The 25,003-nt window shown below is 41.5% G+C and overlaps 1 non-coding gene across 1 annotated transcript; it reads right to left on the reverse strand.

The window, feature by feature from the left end:
• Positions 1-6,493: 6,493 nt before the first annotated feature.
• Positions 6,494-6,600, reverse strand: LOC141654036 (small nucleolar RNA R71). The gene has a single exon (XR_012547618.1). It is a non-coding gene; the product is annotated as a small nucleolar RNA R71 (small nucleolar RNA).
• Between the last annotated feature and the right edge of the window lie 18,403 nt (positions 6,601-25,003).

The following is a 25,003-nucleotide window of genomic DNA, read 5'->3' on the forward strand; positions in this document are numbered from 1 at the left end:
TGGACTAAAGTTATACAAAAATGAACCAAAGTTATACAAAAATGAACCAAAGTTATACAAAAATGGACTAAAGTTATACAAAAAATTGGACTAAAGTTATACAAAAATGAACCAAAGTTATACAAAAATGGACTAAAGTTATACAAACATGAACCAAAGTTATACAAAAATAGACCAAAGTTATACAAAAAAAAGACTAAAGTTATACAAAAAATTGGACTAAAGTTATACAAAAAATTGGACTAAAGTTATACAAAAATGAACCAAAGTTATACAAAAATGAACCAAAGTTATACAAAAATGGACTAAAGTTATACAAATATGGACTAACTTTAGTCCATTTTTGTATAACTTTAGTCCAATTTTTGTATAAATTTAGTCTTTTTTTGTATAACTCTGGTCTATTTTTGTATAACTTTGGTTCATTTTTGTATAACTTTAGTCCAATTTTTTGTATAACTTTGGTGCATTTTTGTATAACTTTGGTGCATTTTTGTATAACTCTGGTCGATTTTTGTATAACTTTGGTTCATTTTTGTACAACTTTGGTTCATTTTTGTATAACTTTGGTCCATTTTTGTATAACTTTGGTTCATTTTTGTATAACTTTAGTCCATTGTTGTATGACTTTAGTCCAATTTTTGTATAACTTTAGTCTTTTTTTGTATAACTTTGGTCTATTTTTGTATAACTTCAGTCCTTTTTTGTATAACTTTAGTCCATTTTTGTATAACTTTAGTCCTTATTTGTAGTCCAAATTTGTATAACTTTAGTCCAAAATTGTATAACTTTAGTCCTTATTTGTATAACTTTAGTCCTTATTTGTATAACTTCAGTCCAAATTTGTGTAATTTTAGTCCAAAATTGTATAACTTTATTTCATAAGAGTATAACTTCAGTCATAAAATGTATAACTTTAGTCATAAAATGTATAACTTTAGTCATAAAATGTATAACTTTAGTCGTAAATAGTAAAAAAATCAAACAATAAAAAAAATAAAATCAAAACATAACACAAATCATAAAATCAAACAAATAAAAAAACTTGAATAACAATAATAAAAACCAAATAACAATAATAACAATAACAAAACAAAAAACCAAATAACAATCACAAAAAACCAAATCTAAAATCTAAAAAAAAACCAAATAACAAAACCAAATTTAAATATCGTGTGTATAACTCTAATGCACGCAGTGTATAACTTTAATAGACAAGATGTATAACTTTAGTCCAAAAAATCAAATAACAATAACAACCAAATAAAAAATAAAAACAAAAAACCAAAACAAAAAACCAAAACAAACAAAAAACAAAGGAAAAAAACAAAAATAAAACAAAAAACAACAAAAAACAAAAACGGAGTACACAAACAAAAAAACAAAGAACAAAACAAAAAAAAAATGGAAGGAGGAGGAAGGAAGGAAGGACGGTGGAGCAGGGGAGGAGGAAGGAAGGAAGGACGCGGGTTGGTGGTCGGATCTGAAAAACAAAAAAAGAAAGGAGAAGGGAGAGGCGGCAGAGAAGTGCGGCGGCGTCGGGTTGGCCGAGGGCGGCAAGAAGGCTGGGTTGGGGTAATGGAGAAAGGAAGGAGGGAGGCGCTGTGGTGGGTGGCGTCGGTTGTGGGTGGTTGTGTGTGTGGTGGGGGTGGGGGTGGCAGACGAGAGAGGGAGGGAGGGAGGGAGGTGTTTGAATATGGTGAATGGTGGTGGAGTAAAGGTGGTGGCGTCGGGTTTTGGTTTGTGGAGGGCGAGAGTGAATGAGGCTGGCCGTGGGGTTGTCGGCAGGAGGAAGGACGAAGGATCTGGTGGTGTTGGGTGGTGTTGGTTCTCGGTGGTGGTGGTGGGTCTAGTGAGGTGGAGGTGGCGGCATGGTGGTGTACGGCGGCCGAGAAGGAAGTTGTTCTTGTTTTTCTTTTTTTTGGTTTTTTTTTTGTTGATTTGGTTTTTTTTTTTAGAGAATGAGAGAAAGATGAGAGAGATTGAGTGTATGAGAGAAGTGTGAATGAATGAATAATGAGGAAGTGAGTTGGGAGATTAGAATGGTGGAAGAGTTATACACAATTAGGTGGAGTTATACACAATTAGGGAGGGAGATTAGGGAGGTTCATTTGTGACCCTTGAATGAGATGTAATCTCATCCCTCCATCCCTTCCATCCAAAGGCCCTTATAAGGACTTAGGGCCTCAATGGATGTAAGGACCTTAGAAGAACCCCTCTCTCTCTCTCTCTCTCTCTCTCTCTCTCTCTCTCTCTCTCTCTCTCTCTCTCTCTCTCTCTCTCTATATATATATATATATATATATATATATATATATATATATATATATATATATATATATATATATATATATATCAATCATTATACTTTCATGCTTTATAATCAATCAACATACAATTCACATCATCATCATCTTTCAACTCAGATCTCCCATCCTCCACATGCATGCATCCACCAATTCACACCACATACTACTATATGGATACACAAAGCACACGATAAGCACATAACGATCCCGACACATACCCCATGGTGACCGGTTCAAAATTGTAGGGCGAGTTCGCGGCTTTAGGACGTCTCCCAAGTCTTTGCATTACCTCCTACAACTTCTACCTCGGGTTCATTTTATTTTGACTCTCTATGTTCATTAGGTTCATTGGTTACAGGTTTCAAGATCGTCGCTCTGATACCACTTTGTGACACCCTCATACTCCAAGTGCCTTACCAGGACCACTTAAGGTATGAGAACGTCACCATATCGGTTACCCGAGGCAATGATAACCAAATGACAATGACGAAACATAATTTAAATAACAATATAGTTTAAAGTGATTACATGTTCAAAATCAAAACTGTTAAACTGAAAAACAAGGTTCTCAGACGGTCTACTGATAAAACTATCAAAACTATAAAACATCGTCTGACACAGCGAAAGACTTCTAACTGCCACGTGATGACTCATCCCAGCTATCCCATATGCATCATATCATACCTGCTCAATAACTGCTCACCATCCCCGAATGGATCACCACAGTTTTTAAAACATTTAAACGGTGTCAGTACTAATTACACGATAAAAACCAAACACGAAACAACTCAATCAACACACCAATCCCCAGTCTCCATCATCAATCTCCACACAACTGACTACACACTAACGTGTGTAGCCCTGCCAGAGTATCCATCGCAACAGATACTCCACACCGCCAGTGGGGGACTACAGTCGTTCCCACCTAAGCCCCGCTCATCTCATCGAACGATAAACACATGAACCTTAATGTGCACATCCCTCCTGTGGCGGATTCCACGGGAGGCAAATCAAGGGCGTGAAGCCACTCCCGCAAGTGACCCGACTCAGCCAGGGACGCACCCCGAAGAACATAGACAGATAAACAGTAATCACAGTACAACCTCAACAACCGTCTGAAACATCCAAAATCACAACCGTCTGAAACAATCAACAATTACTAACTACAGCACAATCACCACAATCATGTAATTAATACCGAGTAGGGAAACCCTACCTGGAACAGCAATCACCACAGACGGTCACAATCAGCTAATCAACATCGCCCTTCACTGAAATTACTTCCTATCAAACATACAATCATACAATCACAATCTAACATCAACAATACTCCCCAAAACCCCCAAATTACCTAATTAGGGTTTTAACCAAACTCAATGAAATAACATAAAAGCTATACAAGGATCTTACCCTTGATGCGACGAACTCAACAGCGTAAAGAACACGACGATCCGACCACCTCAGCCTTTCGGATTTGCTAACAACGCGAAGAAGGAGAACTACGTAACTCTTTTTCTCCCTTGAAAGGTTTTAGAAAAAGTAAAAGTGATGAATAAAGTGACGGAAACCTTTAAATATGAATCACGCGTTATTAACAAATCCCGTCAAAAACAATCCGTAAAAGTAACTTACTCGATCGACCAAGTAACTTACTCGATCGACTGCCCCTTACTCGATCGAGTGCCACACATACTCGATCGAGTACCCATCTGACAGACTACTGTTTCGTATAAAAACATACTTACTCAACAGAGTAAGCCCCACTCAATACAGTACCTAAAGACTCATAAAACCGTAGTATTACAAAGGGTTCTTCCTGCACATCTACTTGTGAATACTCATCCATAATGCACCATAGAAACCACACTAAAAAACGCAAGTGGGTGTAGGTTTCATAAGTTGTCTTACATAGGATACACTAATTAACCATGCAAAGACCTCTCATATTGAGGCAGTCAACAATTGAGAGCTTCTTCTAAATAGCCAATGGAGTCATAATTATATATATATTTGTGCCTCCACTTAATTACTTTTGATACGGTTTTCGTGCCAGTTTATATCATTTACATGCCTTTTTATGTTAGAATGTCAATACTTCCGCCTTTTGATGTTTAATGCAGGAATGATGCATTTGAGGAGAAAAGGAATGAAATGGGGATCGCGGAGTGGACATGAAGGGATACACGAAGCATGGCACGAGAATCCATAAGAATGAAGGAAGAGAAGTTAAGAAGAAAACACGAAGAAAAGAGCTTCTTATTACAAGTGCCTATTTTGAAGAGCCATATCTAAAGTTCTACAACTAATTTTCAAGTGATTCTAACTGGAGGTGAAAGCTTATCTTCTTATCTTTCCAACGCCGTAAAAATCGCTTGTTTCTGACAAGTAACGAAGAAATGGCGGCCGTTTGAAGTTCAGTGTGCAAAGTAGGAAATTGGTGCCTCGATCGAGTACAGTGAGGCTCGATCGAGGAACTTCATGCTCGATCGAGTACACCTTGGGCTATATCGAGGAACCAACCTAATCAATAAACTTTGCAATGTCGAGAGTTGGGGTATCTGGGAATTGGTGCCTCGATCGAGTGCACGTAGGCTCGATCGGGAACCACTTGTTTTCATAATATTCCGCAAATTTCCTTAAGTTGGTTATGACTACTATAAATACCAAAACTCGTACTCTAGATTATTTTATGCTTTATTTTCGGTAGGTTTAGTATAGCTACCTTAGAAAACTCTCTCAAATACTTAGTTTAGTTTAATTATTGTTCGGATCTATTGCCTTTAATTACGGTATTGTTCTAATCTTTCTTCAATTATTATTTCAATTACTTGTTCATCATTATTATTGTTCATCATGTTTTTCATTACTATTATTGTTGTTCTTACCTTTAATATGAGTAGCTAAGCCTTTAATCTAGGGTGAAAGGGGATCTAGGTTGTTAGAAAAGGGATTATTATGAATTGATTGTTAAATTGCTCTTAATTGTTGTTTGATTATCGTATTACTTCTAATTAGTTAATTACTGATCAGAATTGATTAATTAGTCTTGCATAAACTAGGATTATCACCGACCGGGTTAAGACTAGTATAGGCCACGATAATTGAATAGAAATAATTTAATGATAGCGATCGCATGTTAAATTCGATCTAAAAGAAATATTGAATCGACTGATCATATGACTTTCAACAATATAAATTGCTCAATCAATGAATTAAATTCTACCCTTTGATGACGACCTAGTGAACCCGATCCCTAGACTTTTTAATATTATTGTTATTCGTCCTTATTTATTTGCAATTAGTTGATTAGCATACAAACAATCAAAGCCCCACAATTGGTTACTTTAAGACAGATTTAAATATAAACAAACTAGATAATCACCGCCTCCCTGTGGATTCGACCCTGACTTACCGCTAGCTATTTTGTTAGTACTAAGCTATGATTTATTTTGATTAAGGCAAACGACTGAAAATAACCTTATCAAATTTGGCGCCGTTGCCGGGGAGGCAACAATTGTTCTGTTTGTTTCTGTTTATTTTTGTCTTTTGTTTCAGGGAACTTCAGTTCCTTGAGACAGTTTTATCTTTTCTTGTTGTTTTCATGTATGCCCAGGTCTAACAGGTTAGAGATCCTACCGTTTGATCCCGGGCCAGAAAAGACTTTTTGCTACAGACGAAAATTTCAAAGAGAAGTAAGTCAAGTGGAAGACTTGAGTACACTTGACAACGAGCGGTATACTTTTGCAGTAGACTCGTCCTTAGAAGAGGACACACTTATTTCTGCAGCTGTGACTTCTACAACACCAAAGATGCCTACATTAGCAAGTCACTTCGAACCCACGGTTGATTCTATTCCTAAAGTCTTCAAGCTCCCTACCGCTGATAAGGGAACTTTTGAGATCAAGCCTTCTTACATAAGCTTGATAGAGAGGAATTTATTTGGAGGAAAAGCAGGAGAGGACCCCGCAAAGCATATGGAGAAATTTGTTACTTATTGCTGTTCTATTCCTTTGACAGCTGGGGTGTCTCAAGATCAGGTCAAGCAAACTTTATTCCCTTTCTCCTTGAGAGATGATACAGCTGAGTGGTTAAGGGACTTAGACATGGAGACCGACGCAATTACCAACTGGACTTCCCTAGCTCTTGCATTCTACAAGAGGTATTTTCCACCACAGAAAACTAATGCATTGAGAAGTCAGATTACAAGTTTTAAACAGGGTCCTACTGAGAATTTTAATGAAGCTTGGATCCGTTTCAAAATACTAGTTCGCTCCTTCCCTCACCATGGTTTTGAGATTTGGTTCCTTTGCAACCAGTTTTATAACGGGTTGTATGATGATCATAGAGCTTTACTTGATTCTGCTGCTAATGGGAGATTCCAAGATAACATTAATGACAGTAATGCTTGGAAGTTGATTGATCAGATAGCTACTCACACAGCTGAGTATGGTAATCCCAGAGGAAGTAAGAGAGGAAGTGGCTCAGATAGTGCGGTTGCGGCACAGTTGGAGACTATATTGGCTCAAATAGCTGAATTGAAGACTACTCAGTCTTTGGGTAAGCCAGAGATGGTTCATATAGTTCAACAAGAAGTGTCTTGCGAGAGATGTGGTATAGATGGCTACACTGCGGCCAAGTGTATGAGTACTATTGAGCAAGTTCATACCTTACAGTCTTTCAAGCAAGGTACTCCATATTCTAACTTCTTCACTAAAAGGAGTTCGAATGCTTATGCTGAAGCTCCTCAACAAAATCCATATATTATTCCTCCAAATCGTGGTAATCAACCACAAGAAGGTTATCAAAGGCCAAATCAAGGAGGTTTTCAACAATTTCAACCTCCTCCTCAAGTTCCAAGTAATGAGGTGTCGGAGTTAAAAGCTATATTGCAACAAACTTTGATGATGCAACAAAAGCAAATGGCTCAAATTTCCGAACTTATGGCTCATAACAAGATGTTGGATACTCAAGTTGCTCAAATGGCGGCTCAAAATCCTTCAAAATAGTCTGGCCTTTCTCCTCAAGGTAAACAAGCACATGAGCACGTTAATTCTATTTCTTTGAGGAGCGGTACTTCTTATAAGGGTCCAGACATGCCCACTAATGAAGATGAGGTTCCCTACATGCATCCTAAGGGATTGGGGAATTTGAAGCTAAGTGATGACGAGAAAGAAAATTGCAAAGATCAAACACAGGTTGAGAGGAAAGACGAAAAAGCGAGGAAAAGACAGGTTCCTCGATCGAGTAGACACGGGCTCGATCGAGGATCTTCTTTACTCGATCGAGTGAACCTCGGGCTCGATCGAGGCACCTCTTCTGACAGTGTTTCAGCTACGGCAATGGATAAAAATAGGTTCCTCGATCGAGTAACTACTGGGCTCGATCGAGGCACCTCTGTAACTGACGTTGATGTTTCTAAACGTACTCCTAATGCAAAAGAAGCCGAGCCAATTAAAATTCAACTACCTTTTCCCCAAAGATTGCAGAAATACAAACTTGAACAACAGTTTGGAAGGTTGATGGAGGTAGTAAAGAATCTTCAAGTGACAGTGCCATTTACTGAATTGGTAGCTCAAGTGCCGGCTTATGCTAAGTTCTTAAAGGAAATTTTGTCAAAGAAGCGGTCTTTTAATGAAGTGGAGACTGTCGCGTTCACTCATGAATGTTACGCCGCGTTACAAGCCAATTCTCCACCTAAGCTTAAGGATCCAGGGAGTTTTTCTATTCCTTGTACTATATGCCCTTTAAATATTGACAATGCTTTATGTGATTTAGGAGCGAGCGTTAGTGTCATGCCTTATAAAATTTGCAAGCAATTAAACATGACTAAGCTTAAATGTACTAATATGACTATCCAATTGGCTGACAGGTCTGTTAAGCACCCTATGGGTATCTTAGAAGATGTGCCATTTAAGATAGGGAAGTTTTTCATTCCAGTCGATTTTGTAGTGATAGATATAGCTGAGGATTCTCGTGTTCCTATTATTCTAGGACGACCATTCTTGCATACTGCAGGAGCGGTTATAGATGTTAGACATGGGAGTCTTACGTTTAATATTGGAGAAGATACTATCACTTTTGGTCTTGACAAAGCATCACGCCCTCCTGATTTAAAAGATTCTTGTCATATGATTAATGCTCTTGATCCTACTTTTGATGATTGTCTTGCTTTATGTTTTGATAGGAATTCACCTGACGCCCCTGTTGTTGCGTCATATCCATGGAGCAAGGAAGTGGATGAGATAGAGAAGCTGATTTATGGAGATGATCCTCCTCCTGAGATGATTTATAGCTGGGATGAGGGCGTCGGCATAGAAGCTGAGTTGGATGCTTTAGAGGCCGAAATTTTCAAAGAGGAGCCCGTCAAAGTCTTTGAGGAAGCTCCTATGACGGATGAAGAGCCATATATCCTACCCATGGATGAGGAGTTGAAGAGTAATGGGCATGCTTGCTCATATTTTATAAACTTTGAGTTTGATGAGCCAGGACATTTTTCATTGTTTTTATTCTTTGCTTGGACTATTTATTGGTGCTACTTATGCTTGTGTGTAGCACATGCGCTACTTTTTGATTTACTATTACGAGCTTTAACTTGTATTGATTATGATTTGTGTACGCATTTATTTTAAATGCAGGAAGTCGTTCGTCTAGATGGTTCCTTGATTGATTAAGACGAGGCTCGATCGAGTAACCACGTCTTTTGGGTATTTTTCGTAGTTGGCGATGATAGGAATTGCGCGGATGATTAATTTCCCCTATTTTTGCAGCTGGTTTGGGGGAATCATAAGCTCTTACCCGGTATTCTCTTACCTTGTACCTTCTTTACTTGTATTGTCTATTTGTTTTCCTTTCCTTCTGTTAGTTGTGTCCTTTAGGTTGCTGGATTTGTTTGTGATTACTATGTTGTAGGCATCACAATGAGGACACTGTGACATTTAGGTTTGGGGGAGGGTCTTTTATTATGTTGTGTGTTTTTTATTTATGTTGTGTGCTTTTTATTTATGTTGTGTGCTTTTTATATCAAAAATTAAAAAAAATCAAAACACAAAAACACGTTTTTACTTTGTTTTAAGTCGAGTCTTGGTGAATTAAATAACAATGATGTTAAATTGCATTGTTTTTGCATTTGAATCCCAAATAGTTGTCCATGTACATTGTTTTGACTCGTTAGCCATGAAAACAAAGCTCATAATTCAAGTATTAACCTTATTGACATGCCTATATTGATTAGATTTGACACAATTACGTTGGTAAACTACTTAAATTCTGAGGTCTATAGAGCTTCCTAGGCCAGGAACATCAGTAAACTGGTCTCATTGTCAATTAGGCTTGAGTGTGGTTTCTCTTTGTGGAATATGTAATATCAAATTGCATAAGTGTGACATGATTTCTTGATACTTTTATTGCCTTCATTTGACTAAGTATATGTGGATAGGCGGTTCTTACCGTTCAAATAAGCTTTACATTATCCCTTTTGTTAGCCTGTTTGAACCTCTTGTGGACAGCGGGGGCCCACGGGGGCGCTTGGGAGAGAAGAGAAACAAGCGTTTGCATTTTGTATGGAGTCGCCACCAATTTTTATGGGAAATTGGAACCGTTCGAATACCTCGTGTCATGTCAAGACACAAAGTAGTGACATGAACACTAAGCAATCGTTACCCTTAGCATTCTATGCCTAGAATGACTCTCGTGGATGCCAATGAACACGGGTGTTCACAGATATCTGGAGTAAGAGGTGAGGGTACGTATTAGGAAGCTCTTTTGATCGAACACCTAATCCCGCCCGCCTCGATAGCGGCCTCTACTAATGATTAGGGAAGTTATTCGTACTTGATATATCGTCGATTATATTAATGCAATGCAACATCCAAGTTTTGATCCTAGCATGTGAAGATTAGGCTAAGTCGGTTGACACATAATTTAGCATACAATTAATGTCGAAGTTGGGATTTAATGCTCAATTACATGTGAAAACATACAAATGATACAAGAAATATGATAAACATAATAAGGAAATTACAATAATAAAAATTACAATAATTACAATGGAATAGGCGATTTATGTCGAAAATACCTTTAAAACGGATAATTTGAGAAAAAGAATAAAAGAATGAATTACGACAAAACAGAAGGTGATAATACGAATAATAGTTAATTATACGTAAGCTAATTAAACTAGGTCAAGGCAGAAAGGGAGTTCAGGGACAGAACCAGGACTGCGCCCTTTGGAAGAGGCGCAGCAGTTGCTGCGTCTGTTCCAAGGGTGAGTTCTAGCTGTGAAGCCGGAACTGCAAATCGTTAACATTAATTGGTAAATTTAAGGATTGATTAATGATGATTGACTCGGATAAAAGTGATTAATAGGTTATTTACATATGATTGATGGTCATGAAAGCGATAAACATGGATGAGATGGAATTAAGACGGATTAATTACAGGAGTGAACGATATTAACAAACTAAACAAATTAATTGGACTAAACTAAACATGATGAATTAATGAATAACGTATGATGATAAACAGATACAAATATACCAACGATGAATTCCAGAAAATCAATATGAACAAATCGAATTTCTACAACCCGGATTGAATTTAATGACGAAAACCCGCAAATATGAGATTATAAGGGATTTAAGTCGGATTTATGACGAATTATATGCTAATGAATGATGAACAATATACATATGAGATTATCATGCTTTTATAACAAAGAATTAACAAACAAACGAAACAAAGACGAATAAAACAAGACGAATTACAGAGGACGAAGGAAGAAGAAAGGAAGCAGGAACTGCGGCAGCCTCACGAAGAAGCGCAGCAGGAACTGCGCTCCTTCGAAGAGGCGCAACAGTTGTTGCGTCCTTTCTCGACGTTTGTCTACTGAAAATCCGTAAAAAAGGTTTTGAACGTGGTTTTAGAAATCGGTTTTAATGAGGTATTTTCGACATAAACCTTACAATTGTGATACAATAATTAAAATACAATAAATAAAAGACACCCTCAGACTTACATGTTTGACGAAATGAGAAGGACTAAGATATCGATTAGTGATGCTCGACGCGAATGCAAAGAGAGTGCCCTCGTAAGAGGAAAACGATTAGATTAATTAAGTTGATTGATGTGGAGTTGGTCAAATTGGTCGGTCATGCAAACGAGGCTGGTACTCAGAAGGATCCGAGCTTACGTGGTCGAATGTTCAAGCACGTAGACGCCAAAACGTAAGAACAAAAGTCTAGAATGCAAAGGGAGAAGAGAAGGGCGGACACTCGCGTGAGAAATATGAGGAGCGAAGGCTCCTATTTATACTAATCACACAACGGAATTAGGGTTTCGGAGACTCTTTGGAAGTGAATCTCGGAAAGATATGAAAAAGATACGAAAATCACGCAGACAAGGACCTGGGAAGAGGCGCAGCAGCCACTGCGTCTCTTGGAAGAGGCGCAAAGACACCGCTGCCTGTTCCCAAGTGGTTTCCTCCTGCGGAAGAAAGATTTCCGTGTTTAAGTTATGATAGGACGGAATAATTCGGTTTTCCTTAATATCTTATGTGAATATTACGGGAAATTGTTTACCAAAAGATAAAGATTGTGAAATATGGAATAGAAATATCCGGAACATTCCAGAACATTCTGACTCGGGATTTAACGGTTATCAGAAAATGAAGACGGTTTTAGGCCCGGACTCCAAATGTACTCTAATTACTGTCAAAACGACCGTATCGGGACGTAGATGACAACTAAGAGGTAGACATTAATATTTGAGCAATCACTTGACGATAATCTTACGAATTGTCACAAATCGTTCCGCGTACCAAACATGCGGCCCAATCATCACCGGGTGGTTTGCGAGAGGTGCATAAATGAGGTATCTACAGAGCCCCCACTTTGACTAAGGCTTGGACAAGGCGAAAGTCAAAGTATAGCCATCAGGTCAATCGAAGATTACAACCTGACGACTATGGCGACGCGAGGCGGCTCAAGGGGTCTGAGCCAAGGACCTATCGTCGGGAACATTTTAGAGTCTGTCGACTATCGGGGAGGGTCGTTTAAAGTCCATTAGACTATGTAAGGAGGCTCGCCAGCTATAAGAAGAGACCATACCTGAGACTTCTTCTCGAGATGCTTCCGGAGGCGCGTAGGAGCTAAGGTTAAGCATAGGAGCTAAGGTTAAGACCTAAAGGATATATAAGGATTGTGCTAGGGTGTGGGGCCCTAAAGGAAAGCATCGACGGGAAGGAGGCCAAAAAAACAAGTTCAACTTAAGGGTAACTAAAGCTTGAGTATAGAAACTCTATTGGTTTGGGAACTTCTGGAGAACGACACCTTTGTCGAACTCCGCGGGGAAACACGAAATATTGTGAGTAGCAGGACACAGGCGGGAACTGCTGAGAGAAAACTGCTTGGGTAGTCTTCGAGAAATAATTGCGAGTAGCAGGAGGACAAAGGGAACCGCCGAGGGGAAGTCTGCTTAGGTAGATGTTAATCCTCATGTCTTGAGAGGGACAGTACGTCTGCTTACTCTCGTTGGAGACATGATTGGGAATTATTCTTCATGTCATGAGAGGGAAAGTGTATCCGCTTACTCTCGCTGGAGACATAATGAAGGCGTGTCGAATTTTGTGAAGGAATAAATGCTCGTTGTGACAAGCAAAAGGTCTTGGAAGAAATAAATACTATGCAACAGTCTGCTGCTGGCTTGGAAATGCGGGCCGGGATGAAAGAAAATCGTCAAACGGACCAAAAGGATAAAATAGCATCGGGGAAGAGGCGCACCAAAGATGGGCCCACAAATAACGAATTCATAACGAATTTTTGAAAATCCGTATGGAGGGAACACAAGGAAGAGGTGCAGCAAGAGCTGCGTCTCTTGGAAGAGGCGCAGCGCCTGCTGCGTCTATTCCCCAAAGTGTTATTTCTGCGTAAAAACGCGATAATCAGAGGCTTATGTTCATTATTTCGAAACACAAATTACACAATTTCTCTCTCAAATCTTCACCATTTCCACCAAGGTTTGATTCAAAAGCTTGCATTAATCATGACTAATCGAGGTATGTGTCTCATTCTTGCATTAATCGTCTATATTTGCCCAATTTTGAGCCGAAAAAATTAGGGTTTATGACCCATTTGATCGAAAATTTGGGGCTTTTCCCCCAAATGCATTTGCCTTGTCAAATTGACATTAGAAATGGATAATAGGTAATATTAGGAACATAACCATGTATTTGTCTCGAATTTTCGTTGAGTTTTGAGCCTTTGAATGAAATTTGAGACGGTTTTACAGCTAAACCGTAAATTGCTTCGAAAATAGCCTTAGGATTGCCCATTTGCGATGAAACTTGATATTTGGGATCCTTGAATGATGGGTAAACTTTCTACCATCTCGGAATTTTGGTTTGTGATGGCTTTTTCTGGACACTTTTCTAAGGCACAATCGCTGTTATAACGAAATGCTGCCGAAATTTTGGCTTGAACCCAGAACTAGGCTTCACATTAGGCTTGACTTGACCCAAGTTACCACATGAGTGATCGGATTGGTGGGAATATGGCCAAGGATGGCAAGAAAAGAGCGATTTCAGGGCTTCCGAAGGCTCGAAAATCCCTTAACCAAGGCTTGTCGTCACGTGACGCGACCTAAATTTGCTTTAATGTTGCAGGTGATGAGGCTTCTACTTCTGGGAGAGCTCCCATGGAGATAGACGCTGCTACTGTCGAGGAGGCTTTAGAGCAGGCCTTTACCGCTGCGGTGATGGCTGCTGGGGACGAGGTTCACGAGGAGGAGGCTGTCGAGGAGGAGGAGGCCCCGAGACGGGCCAACGTTGGGCGAGGAAGTCGTCAGCTGAGAGGAGCTCTGCGTGGCCGAGACTTGGGAGAGCGGCACCGCCGTGGGTCGCAGAGGGTCACCTGTCCTACAGGACGGTGAAGAGCTTGGTAAATAGGAATTCACTACTCATTACTCATCCTCTTTCATTCATTTGTTCAAATTTCTTTCAAACTTTATTCAAAACTAAAGATAGCCTTTGTTTCAAATCACAATAGGAGGCCGGGAACATCAGGTCGTTCTCGGGTTACACGACAGCGATGGAGCACTACGAGCGGCTGTCGGCGGAGGAGCGGGCCATGATCGAGCGCGGAGCGTTCGGTCCTTTGGTGCAGGCCTGGAGGGATATCGCGAAGAGGAAGCTGCGGGCTAACCTTAGCCTGGTCCGCGCTTTCTTGGACCGATTATGGGATACGACTTCCACATTTCACATGCCTTTCGGTGAGGTGGGAGTCACTCTGGAGGACTACGGCATGATTTATGGTCTGCCGTGTGGGACCGAGGAGGTGGAGTGGCCAGAGACTGCCATGAGGGTGGACTCGGCCGAGGCGAGGAGATTGATCGGCTGGAACTTGTCGCCGAAGGCTGTTACAGTGTCGGGTTTGGTACCCAGTTCCTACGTTCGAGACTACTTTGCGGGAAAGATCCCGGCGCTGGTGATGATTGACGGGAGGGAGACGGCTCCTCCTCCCTGTACAGCTGAGCAGAGGGCTCGTTTGTGGCTCTAGTGGTTTCTGTCTTCGATTTACCTCGAAGACAAGGGCGAGAGGCTGTCGACGAAGCTTCTTCCCTTCCTTTCTGACCTGAGTTCCCTAGGGCGTTGGGACTGGGTCACTGCTGGCTTTGCGGTCCTCATCCGCTTCATGAGGGCCATGGTTCGTCCGGAGTTGATGGAGAAGGGGACTTCTCCGGGCGCTGTCGGGCCTGGACTACTGCTGGAGGTATGAACCTTCCTTTAGACCAAAGTAAATTCCTTTCTTTATCAAATCATGAAAGATCGTTATTGATTATCTTGCTTTACAGGCATGGGTATACTCCTACTTCCCGGGCCTCGCGCCCAAGAGGAAGGAGCCGCTGGAGAAGGCCTATCCCGTGGTGAGGGATTGGTCGATGTGCAGGACGAAGAGCAAGCGTTCTTCTCACAGTGTCTACCGGGGGGACGTGAACGCTCTTCAGCTGGACAGCGTAAGTATCTCACATTAATTTGTTTCTTATATTGTCTTTTAATTGATCATAGGAATGATCCTTGTTTATCTTATCACAGTGGGTGCCTAGACCTTGGGCGGAGTACGCTGGAGCGCCTCCTTTCGTGGCTGAGGTCCTTCGACCCAGGAGCTCGGGCCGACTGCTGTTGAGGACGTCGATGGGTCCTGTGTGGTACTTGGGCGAGCGCTTGGCTCGTCAATGCTCTCGGGACGTGTTGACAGTTCCCGTCGATCCTCCCAGGACGATGTTCAGGGAGCCTTCTGAGGCTGAGAGGGAGGCGGACTTGGCTGGTGCCAGTGGTGACGCCCTCCTTCTTCCTGGCGAGGACTACTCGGCGTTCCTTTACGGGAGGTTGGCGTACTGGCCGGTAGTGGTGAGCATCTTTTACTCTTCCTCTAACTTGATTTTGAGAATTATGATGAAAGATCATCGATTAATGAGAAACATTTGTCTTTGCAGGAGGTCGAGGCGGCGGGCATCGAGTCCCCAGAGTATCCCGCGACCCTCGAGTACACTGACGCGACCGGGAGGACGACGATCTCCGAGCTGCGTGACTTTGACGTAGCTGTGACGGATGCTGGCCTGGACGACTGGCAGCATCTGATTCGGAGGGTAAACCCTCTAATCTTTGCGTAACTTTTGTGTAGGAACACATTTGATTGAGCTTGTTCAATTGTTGAGAATTTCTTTTTGAAAATGCAGGTCGCGCCGTCTCGGTTTGTTGCGTTGTGGAGGGTGGCCAACCGGCTGCGAGCTACTGCCGTCGAGGCACTTGTCGGCGGTCGAGGTCGTCAGGTATGAAACTTATGCCTATTCCATTTTTGATTTTTGATTTTCCGATTTTGCTTGAAACGATTGACATGAGCCAATTTTGTTGTTTACAGGGTGACCGCGAGCTGGAGCGAGAGTTGACCCAGTCTCGAGAGGAGACAGCTCGCTTGTTGAGGGAGCTCGAGGTTCGGGACGCCGAGATCGCCGTTCTTGCGGAAAGAGTTTCAGAGTTGGAGGGCGACCAGCAGTAGTTTTGTGTAGCTTTTGTAGACTTGCATATTTGGACATCGATTTGGACATTTTTGGACTTTGTTTAGGGCGAGAGCCCCCAGTTTGTTGTACATTTCCTTTGTTTGGTGTATATAAGATGGCTTGAGAGCCTTTGCTGCTGGGTTGCGTTGCTTGTATCTGCAGGTTAGCTCTGAACAGGTTTGGTAGATGACGGTTTACGCCGTCATGCTGCCGAAATTTACATAGAAAACACGCAAAACATAAATTTATATATACATATGGCCTTAATTAGCGCAGAATGAGAGACTCAAAAGAATGCAAAAAATGCAAAAAAAATGCAAAAAATTGCCGGAAATGACGTAAAAAATTGCCGGAAATGACCGGACGGTGGGGAGGGTTACTCCCTAAAAAAAGAAAAAAATAGAAATCTATAAGTTAGAAATGTAGAAATGAAATTAAGAAACTGAAATTAATATATACATGTTGAAATTCGGTAAATTGCGAATTATTTTCTAAAATAAATGAATTAAATGAGAAATGTAAAACTAAAATGAATGAAAACGAAAATTATTCCCTAAAATGATGAATTAAAATGAAAATTACTTCCTAAAATGAAAATATACAAGTGTGATAAAATGGCGAAAATGTCGATGTCGCCTCGAAATGCGTGCCCGCGAAATTAGGAAACCTAAAACATGGTAATCTTCTCGTATTTACCAAAATAATAACCCGTAGGAATAGGAAATTATTCGTCATGGATTTAGGAAAGATCCAACGCGGAAAATCACAGAAGTGAAGCTGAGGGAGAGGCGCAGCATGAGCTGCGTCCCTTTGAAGAGGCGCAGCAGGTGCTGCGCCTGTTCCCAAGGTGTTCTGCTCTGACGAATTTTTGGAAACATAAATTAGTATAACTAGAAACGTCGATGGAGCTTTTATTCACATAAATCTTCCGTCTCTTCTTCGTCTAATTTCATAAAATTCTCAAAATAATTTTCTCATCATGAATACTTTGGAGATCCGCTTGAAGGAATGGACCAACGAATTTTCGAATATGGAGAAACATGATATGGGCTCTTATAATTTTGGGTCTTTGTTGAGTTTAAAACTCATCAAGGTTTGTTAAACCGTTCTTGGATGCTTGTCTTGACTATTGGGACCCGAATTACCATGTTTTTGCGTTCCCTGGAGGTGATATTTGCCCATTTCCTGAAGAAATTGCCGCTATTGGTGGGTGGGATCCCGAACACTTGTCTTGTTGGGGCTGGTGTCCTCCACAGTTAGTGCAATGACATATAAATCTCTAAAAGGATCAAAGGGTATACTTTTGTATTATTATCAGTTGGTCCACGTTTATCAATAACGGTTGGCTTGCTAGATAAGTTTGACGTTATTGTCATACAGATGGCGGTGATCAACTGGTCCCTAAAAGTCACACCTATAGGATACGTTTGAGAGATGTGACGGTATGAAAATACAGTCATGTTGATGCCTAATATGACTAAGCGGTTAGTCGGAGTTATTGACTAATAATTAGTCAAACGCGATGTTGAGATAATTATTTAATACGGATTAAATAATACTGGCTAAGGTGAATTAAGCGGTTAATTCGGAAATTGAATATAAACGGTTATATTTAATTAATGTATATTGAATTAATTAATTATACAATATTGTCATTGTCGGACAAGTATTAATATGTCGACTGATTCATGTTACTAGTCGATATTTTAATATCCGATAACGGATGATGATTTATAATTAAAACCCGTCATATACATTTATCAAAACGAGTCGGACCACGAGTTAAATAAGGAGAAAGTGGAAAGCCCACTCCCTCCATGGGTAACCGTTCGGTTGGCCGAGTAGAACAAAAGGAGAGTCCTTCTCTCCTTTTGACCTAATCCTTCTCATTTTGAAGAAAATTAGGGTTTTGGAGTCCTTTTCTCTAAAATTCTAGATCTCACATCAAAAATCTCACAAAAGCTCTCTCAATATTGCAAGGCAATCAGAGAGCAATTTCTAGCACAAGGGGCATAGTCTCAGACGATCTTGGGAGCAACAATTAGGAGGAAATCTACGTTGATTTCTGTTCTTAGGCCGATTTTACACAGGACCCGAGGTTGATTCTTATTCTTTTATCGTTTCTCTTGTTTTTCGTTTATGACCATTAATCACATGATAAATTACGTTATAGTCCTTAGTTTTAAGGGGTTTTATACGGATATTACCCTACATGTCTGCCATCCCTTCTACTTCGCAAGGGTACAAGAGCAAATTTAGAGACTTGCTTGGATTGACTAGACTTGAGGTGGACCGTCTAGTGACCTCGAAGGGCGTGAGGATGTTGGACTTCATAGATCGATTCATCAACAGTGCCGACCCCACCGTTTCTCATGTTGCTAGGCGGAGGGCATTTGGCTTTTGCTTGTTGCATGTGTATGTCTTCCAAGGGCATGTTGATGAATACTTGAGAGGTGATCCCCGCCTTCCGGGCCTTGTTGAGCAAATGGAGCTGCGCAGGAGCCCAGCTTGCTTATGCTTAGGAGAGATGCTTTTGGGCTTGGATAATAGGAAATCCAACCATGATCTACCGCATTTGGGAAGTCCCGTCATTCTGCAGGTAAAAGACATGTTTTTTTTTTCTTCTTTTTTTTTTTTTTTTTTCGTTTTGTTTTTTATTTTTTTTTCCGTCTAATACCTGCTTTTGGGTAGGTTTGGCTTATGGAACGGCTCCGATTGATCGAGCCCCCAGTTCATGTGCTTTCCTATCATGCCCGCTCGATTGCGATGAGGACGAGGTTGTACATGGTGGACTTCACTCGGGTCTGTGATTACTGGAAGAACAAGCTCAAGAGCGACGATGGTCCCTTGATTAGGTGGGTTGTACCATGGTGGCACCTCAAATCTGTCACTGGAGTGTCTTCTTTGGATCATACTAGGTCCGTGCGCATTCCTGGATTGGAGTTTATGGTGTGCATCTTCCCGGAAAGGCTGATGAGACAAGTTGGGCTAAAACAGACAATCCCGAAGCTTGATACCGTCCCGCAGACTGCTATGGCGCTTACTACGGAGAGCCGAAGAGACTGGGCCATGATATGGGCCCAAAGAAACATGTGGTTCTTGAATTTCTCCGCTAATGCCTTGTGGGTGTCGGATTCTTATCTGCGATGGAGAAAGGCTACTACTCCGGAAGAGCGCGAGAGATTGAGGAAGCGCGAGCCCGTTGACTACAAGGTACGCGAGGTAGAGAAAGAGAAAGAGAAGCATCTGACAGAGGGAGAAGAAGAAGCCGGGTTTCAAGTTGTTCATCCTTCGAAGAAACCAAAGACTACTCCTGTCGCGGAAATGGTGATTGGCAAGAATGGAAAGTCTAGGCCTCGAGAAAGACCTTTGGTGATTAGATCTGAAGTGGCGCAAGAGCGTCCGGCTCGAGGTCGTGACAAGAAATATGACAAGAATGACAAGGGCAAGGGGAAGATGGAGGAATAGCCCGAGTCCTTATTTATTATTTGATTATTATTATTATTATTTATTGTTGTAATAAAAAAGGTGGGGTTTTTAGAATCCTAGCATATTCTATTTTTATTATGTGGCGTACTATTAGAAAATGGATGAAATAAAAAAAAGGTTAAATGGTTATGAAACCGTTGTGATTTTCTATTTATTATTCTTGTCGAATTCCAAATGCAATGCAAATGTCCTTCTATTTACATTTTAGATATAATGGGTTGAATCCTGTGAAGGATTACCTACGTATTCACTTAAAAAAATGAAATCAAACCCTTGCGCGTAGTTCGAGTAAATGTAAAAGAATAATTGTTCTAAGCAAGAGCTTGTAATGAACTTAGAAAATAAGTATGAGCTTTTTGCTTACTCCGAAGGTGCAAATTTAGTTTATTTGATGATACGAGGATGACAATTTGTCAAAATGCAAGAGCACAGTGACATTAGCTTATTTCAGCTTGGCCAGGGGCCATTTATTTAGTGCCACAAGAGCGACACGTGGGGTTACGCGAGGCGCGTTTTCGTTCCTATTCTAGGCATAGTACCGTTTTAGTTGGTCAAGGTTTGTTGGGTTCGAAAACTCATTCCCATCTAGGTCTGTGATTCTAACCGCACCCCCTGGGAGTATGGATTTGACTAGAAATGGTCCGGCCCAATTAGGTTTGAATTTTTCCGTGGGTGTGGGTAGAAGAGCTCTAACCGATTTGAGCACTAAGTCTCCCTCTTTGATGTTTCTTGGCCTAACCCTTTTGTTGAAAGCTCGTTTGATACGTGCTTGATATGTTTGGACATTATGTAAGGCGCGTAGCCTACGTTCATCCAGGAGGATGAGTTCTTCATATCTATCCCTCTTCCAATCGGCTTCCGAGATTTGACTTTCGAGTAAAATACGCAAGGATGGTATTTCTAGCTCGACTGGTTGTACAGCTTCCATGCCGTAGGTCAAATAGAAAGGAGTAGCCCCAATGGGCGTCCTAACGGATGTACGATACCCCCACAAAGCAAAGGGTATCTTGCTTGGCCAATCTCTATAGTTGTCAATCATTTTCTTGAGAATCGTGACAACATTCTTGTTTGCCGCCTCTACCGCGCCGTTAGTCTGTGGTCTATAGGGCGAAGAGTGGTGATGCTTAATCTTGTATTTGGCTAGCAATTGCTCGGTCTCAGCTTGGAAATGTGATCCGTTATCGCTAATGATCTCATGTGGGCAACCATATCGACAGATGATGTTGTTTTGTATGAACTTTGCCACATTTTTAGCCGTAAGACTAGTGTAGGAAGCCGCTTCTACCCATTTGGTGAAATAGTCAATTGCTACTAGGATGAAACAGTGACCTCCTGTTCCGGACGGGGTTATCTTCCCGATTATGTCAATTCCCCATGCAGAAAATGGCCAAGGGGATGTCATTGTATAGAGCAATGAAGGAGGGACATGTTGTACATTCCCGAAGATTTGGCAATTGTGGCAATGTCTTACATATTTGATGCAATCGGATTCCATTGTGGTCCAATAATACCCCAAACGTGTGATTTTCTTCGCCATCATGGGCCCACTCATGTGAGGACCGCATTCTCCGTCGTGGACTTCTTCCATCACCTTTCGTGCCTGTGAATGATCAAGGCAACGTAGGACTACACCAAGAAGTGTTCTTTTGTATAACTCTCCTTGCATGAGAACGTATTGGGAAGCTAGTAGGCGTATAGCACGTTGTCCCCTTTTGTCCATATCCGGTGGATAGGTACCATTAAGCTTAAAATTCAGGATTGCTTGGAACCAGGGTTCCTGCGCGATTTCCTCTTCATCGGTGATTTGGTGGACATAAGCCGGACCGTCGTTCGATGCACAAAGGCATTTCCACCATGTGATCCGGCATATTAATCAAAGATGCAAGTTTCGCAAGAGCGTCCGCAAATTGGTTTTCTTCCGAGATAGGTGTAGGTAGGTTACGTGATCAAAGAATGGGCAACTTGGTCTATTCTCGGCCTCGATAAGGTGCGAGGCTTTCGCTTCGAATTTTCCAAGATCCAGTAACTTGGTTGATGATCAAGGATGAATCCCCATGTACTCGGAGGTTTTTAATGCCTAAGCTCACTACCGCTTGTAGTCCAATGAGACAAGCTTCGATTCTGCAAAGCATTGTTTGTCACCTCGAAGTCGAGTTTGACAGCAATTGGTGTATGCTCACCTTCAGGAGAAATGAGCAACACTCCTATTCCAAATCCTCTTAAGTTTGATGCTCCATCAAAGTAAAGGTCCCAGGAATCTACATCAGTTTGGAGTATATCCCCGTCTAGAAATGACCAAGTATCTATTGTTTGTGCGTCATTGATGGGATTTTCTGCGAAAAACTCGGCGACGGCGCGACCTTTTATAACTTTCAGTGGCACGTATTTGAGGTCGAATTCTGAGAGCATTAGGGTCCATCTTGCTAGGCGTCCGTTGAGGACGGGTTTCTCGAAGAGATATTTGACTGGATCCATTTTGGAGTATATTTTGACGGAATAGGTAAGAATGTAATGGCGTAGCTTCTTCGTTGCCCACACAAGAGCGAGGCATGTCTTTTTGAGTTGTGAGTATTTGCACTCGTACTCCAAGAACTTTTTACTAAGGTAGTAGATAGCCCTTTCTTCACTTCCTACAGTTTGAGCCAGCATGGCACCCATGGCTGTTTCGGTTACTGTGAGATATAAACCAAGAGGTTGATCTCGTTGTGGTGGCATGAGCACTGGTGGTTTAGCCAATATCTCTTTGATTCGGTCAAACGCCTTCTGGCAATCATCATCCCATATGGTGTGGTCTGTTTTCTTGAGTTTCTTGAAGATAGGCTCACAAATCATCGTGAGTTTCGATATGAATTGACTTATATACTGCACTTTTCCCAGGAATCCTCTGACTTCTTTTTCTGTTTGAGGTTGTGGCATTTCGATCAGAACTTTGATTTTGGAAGGATCTATTTCTATACCTCTTTGACTAACGACGTATCCCAGGAGTTTGCCAGATGTTACCCCGAATGTGCATTTCTGAGGATTGAGCCTCATGTTGTACTTTCGTAGCCTTGCGAAGAACTTGCGAAGGTTCGCAATATGCCCCTCTCTTTCCTTGGACTTGACAATCATGTCGTCTACGTATACCTCAACTTCTTTGTGCATCATGTCATGTAAGAGTGTAGTTGCGGTGCATTGATATGTAGCTCCGGCGTTGATCAATCCAAACGGCATGACTGTATAACAATAGGTTCCCCATTGGGTGACAAAGGCGGTCTTATGCATATCTTCCATGGCCATTTTGATTTGATTATAACCCGCATACCCATCCATGAAGGATAGTAACGCGTGGTCAGCAGTATTGTCCACCAATATGTCGATGTGAGGTAGAGGGAAGTCATCTTTTGGACTTGCTTTGTTTAAGTCCCTAAAATCAACACAAACACGGATTCTCCCATCCTTTTTGGGTATAGGTACTATGTTGGCTACCCAGTCAGAGTACTCGAAAACTTTGATGAACCCGGCTTTGAATTGTTTGTCAACTTCTTCTTTAATCTTGAGAGCCCATTCTGTTCTCATTCGTCAAGCTTACATTTTCTGAGGTTTGAAACTTGGCTTAATCGGAATTCTATGTTCAGCGATATCCCTGTCGATCCCTGGCATGTCTTTGTAGGACCAAGCAAAAACGTCTTTGAATTCATTTAGGAGGTCTATGAAATCGGCCCTTTCTGTAGAGCTCAAGGTAGTCCCTATCCTAAGTTCTTGGGGTTCTAGTTCGGTTCCTACATTGATGGGTTCAGTATCTTCTATTACTGGTCCCCCTTCCCCTTCCTGCAGTATTTCTTTGGCTACATAGGGAGGTATTTCGATCGAGTCTGGGTCTTGGTCATCCTCAGTATCATCGTAAACAGAATTGCACTCAAGATAACACAAAGAGTAAGCGAACCCGATTTATTCATATTAAAATTTGAGTAGAGTTGAAACAAAGAAGCCAAACCGATCCATGGTCAGTGGCGGCAAAGGGACAGTGGTTGGGGCATTTCCCGAACTACTGTGACTACTCGAGGCTAAGCTAGGAGAAACAAAGGGAGTGGGGATGACGACAGGAGGAGACTCTCTAATGACTTCTCTAGACTCCGACTCTGACTCCGACTCCGACTCGAACTCATCGTCTTCTGGTTCTCCTTTGAACATCTCTCCTTCTCCAGTGGTGAGCTTGAAGAGTCTTCCTTGATTGTTGGTCCACTTGATTGATTTTCTCCATCCTTTTCTTTGTCTTGCGTTGGTTTCTGTGATTAACGCGGTGGGGTTGAAGCGATCGTCTTGAAGTATCATGGTAATGATCTCATCCTGCGCGGCCCTGACAAATCGATCTTCTCCGAACAATAGGCTAACGGCTTGTTCGTCTAAGCAAGGTGCTTGACGGGTTTTGACGGTAGGAACCGTTTCTGGAGGGATAAAGTAGCAATCGTGAAAGATCTCGATTCCGGCTAGCTTCCTCTCGAGATAATGCCAAGGCTCGGGAGATCCGTGAAAGAGTTCTAGACTTCCTTCTTGAACAAAGTACCCATTTAAAGTAGGGAGATAGGGTCTCATTTGGACTCCTACATGCTTGCGGTTTTGGACTTGAGCGAGCATTTCGAGAACCTCTTCTTTAGTGGGTTTGTACCCTAGTCCAAGTGGTATCCTCTTCGAGTTGCCTTCCTTGTATGGTGCGAAGGTGTTTCTTCGAGTAGGGTTTAAAGGCATTCCAGGGAAGTATCCCTGGGTTTTGAGCATGTGGTTGACCACCAAGTTAGAGTAGGGATCATAGTATAAGGGTGCCAACTCACTTTCTATGACACTTACACTTTGGAAGCCCCCAAGTTCGTATACGGGATCTGCAAGGACTTGATTGTTCGACTGTTTTTCGATTATTGCCTTGATGGGTGACGAAGTGATCGTCACTACTTTGCCATTTAGTGGGATTTTGATCTTTTGATGAAGGGTGGATGTTACCGCTTTGGAAGCGTGAATCCACGGCCTTCCCAGAAGTATGTTTAATGAAGCTTCAATGTCCACTATTTGGAAGTTAACCTTTCGTTCAATTGGCCTTGTGGCTATGGTTAGGTTAACAAGTCCTACCACCTTTCGTCGTGTACCGTCATATGCACGCACACCTTGATTGGTAGGGGTCC

Source organism: Silene latifolia, chromosome 4 (genome assembly GCF_048544455.1).
Source record: "Silene latifolia isolate original U9 population chromosome 4, ASM4854445v1, whole genome shotgun sequence".
Taxonomy (NCBI): Eukaryota; Viridiplantae; Streptophyta; class Magnoliopsida; order Caryophyllales; family Caryophyllaceae; genus Silene; species Silene latifolia.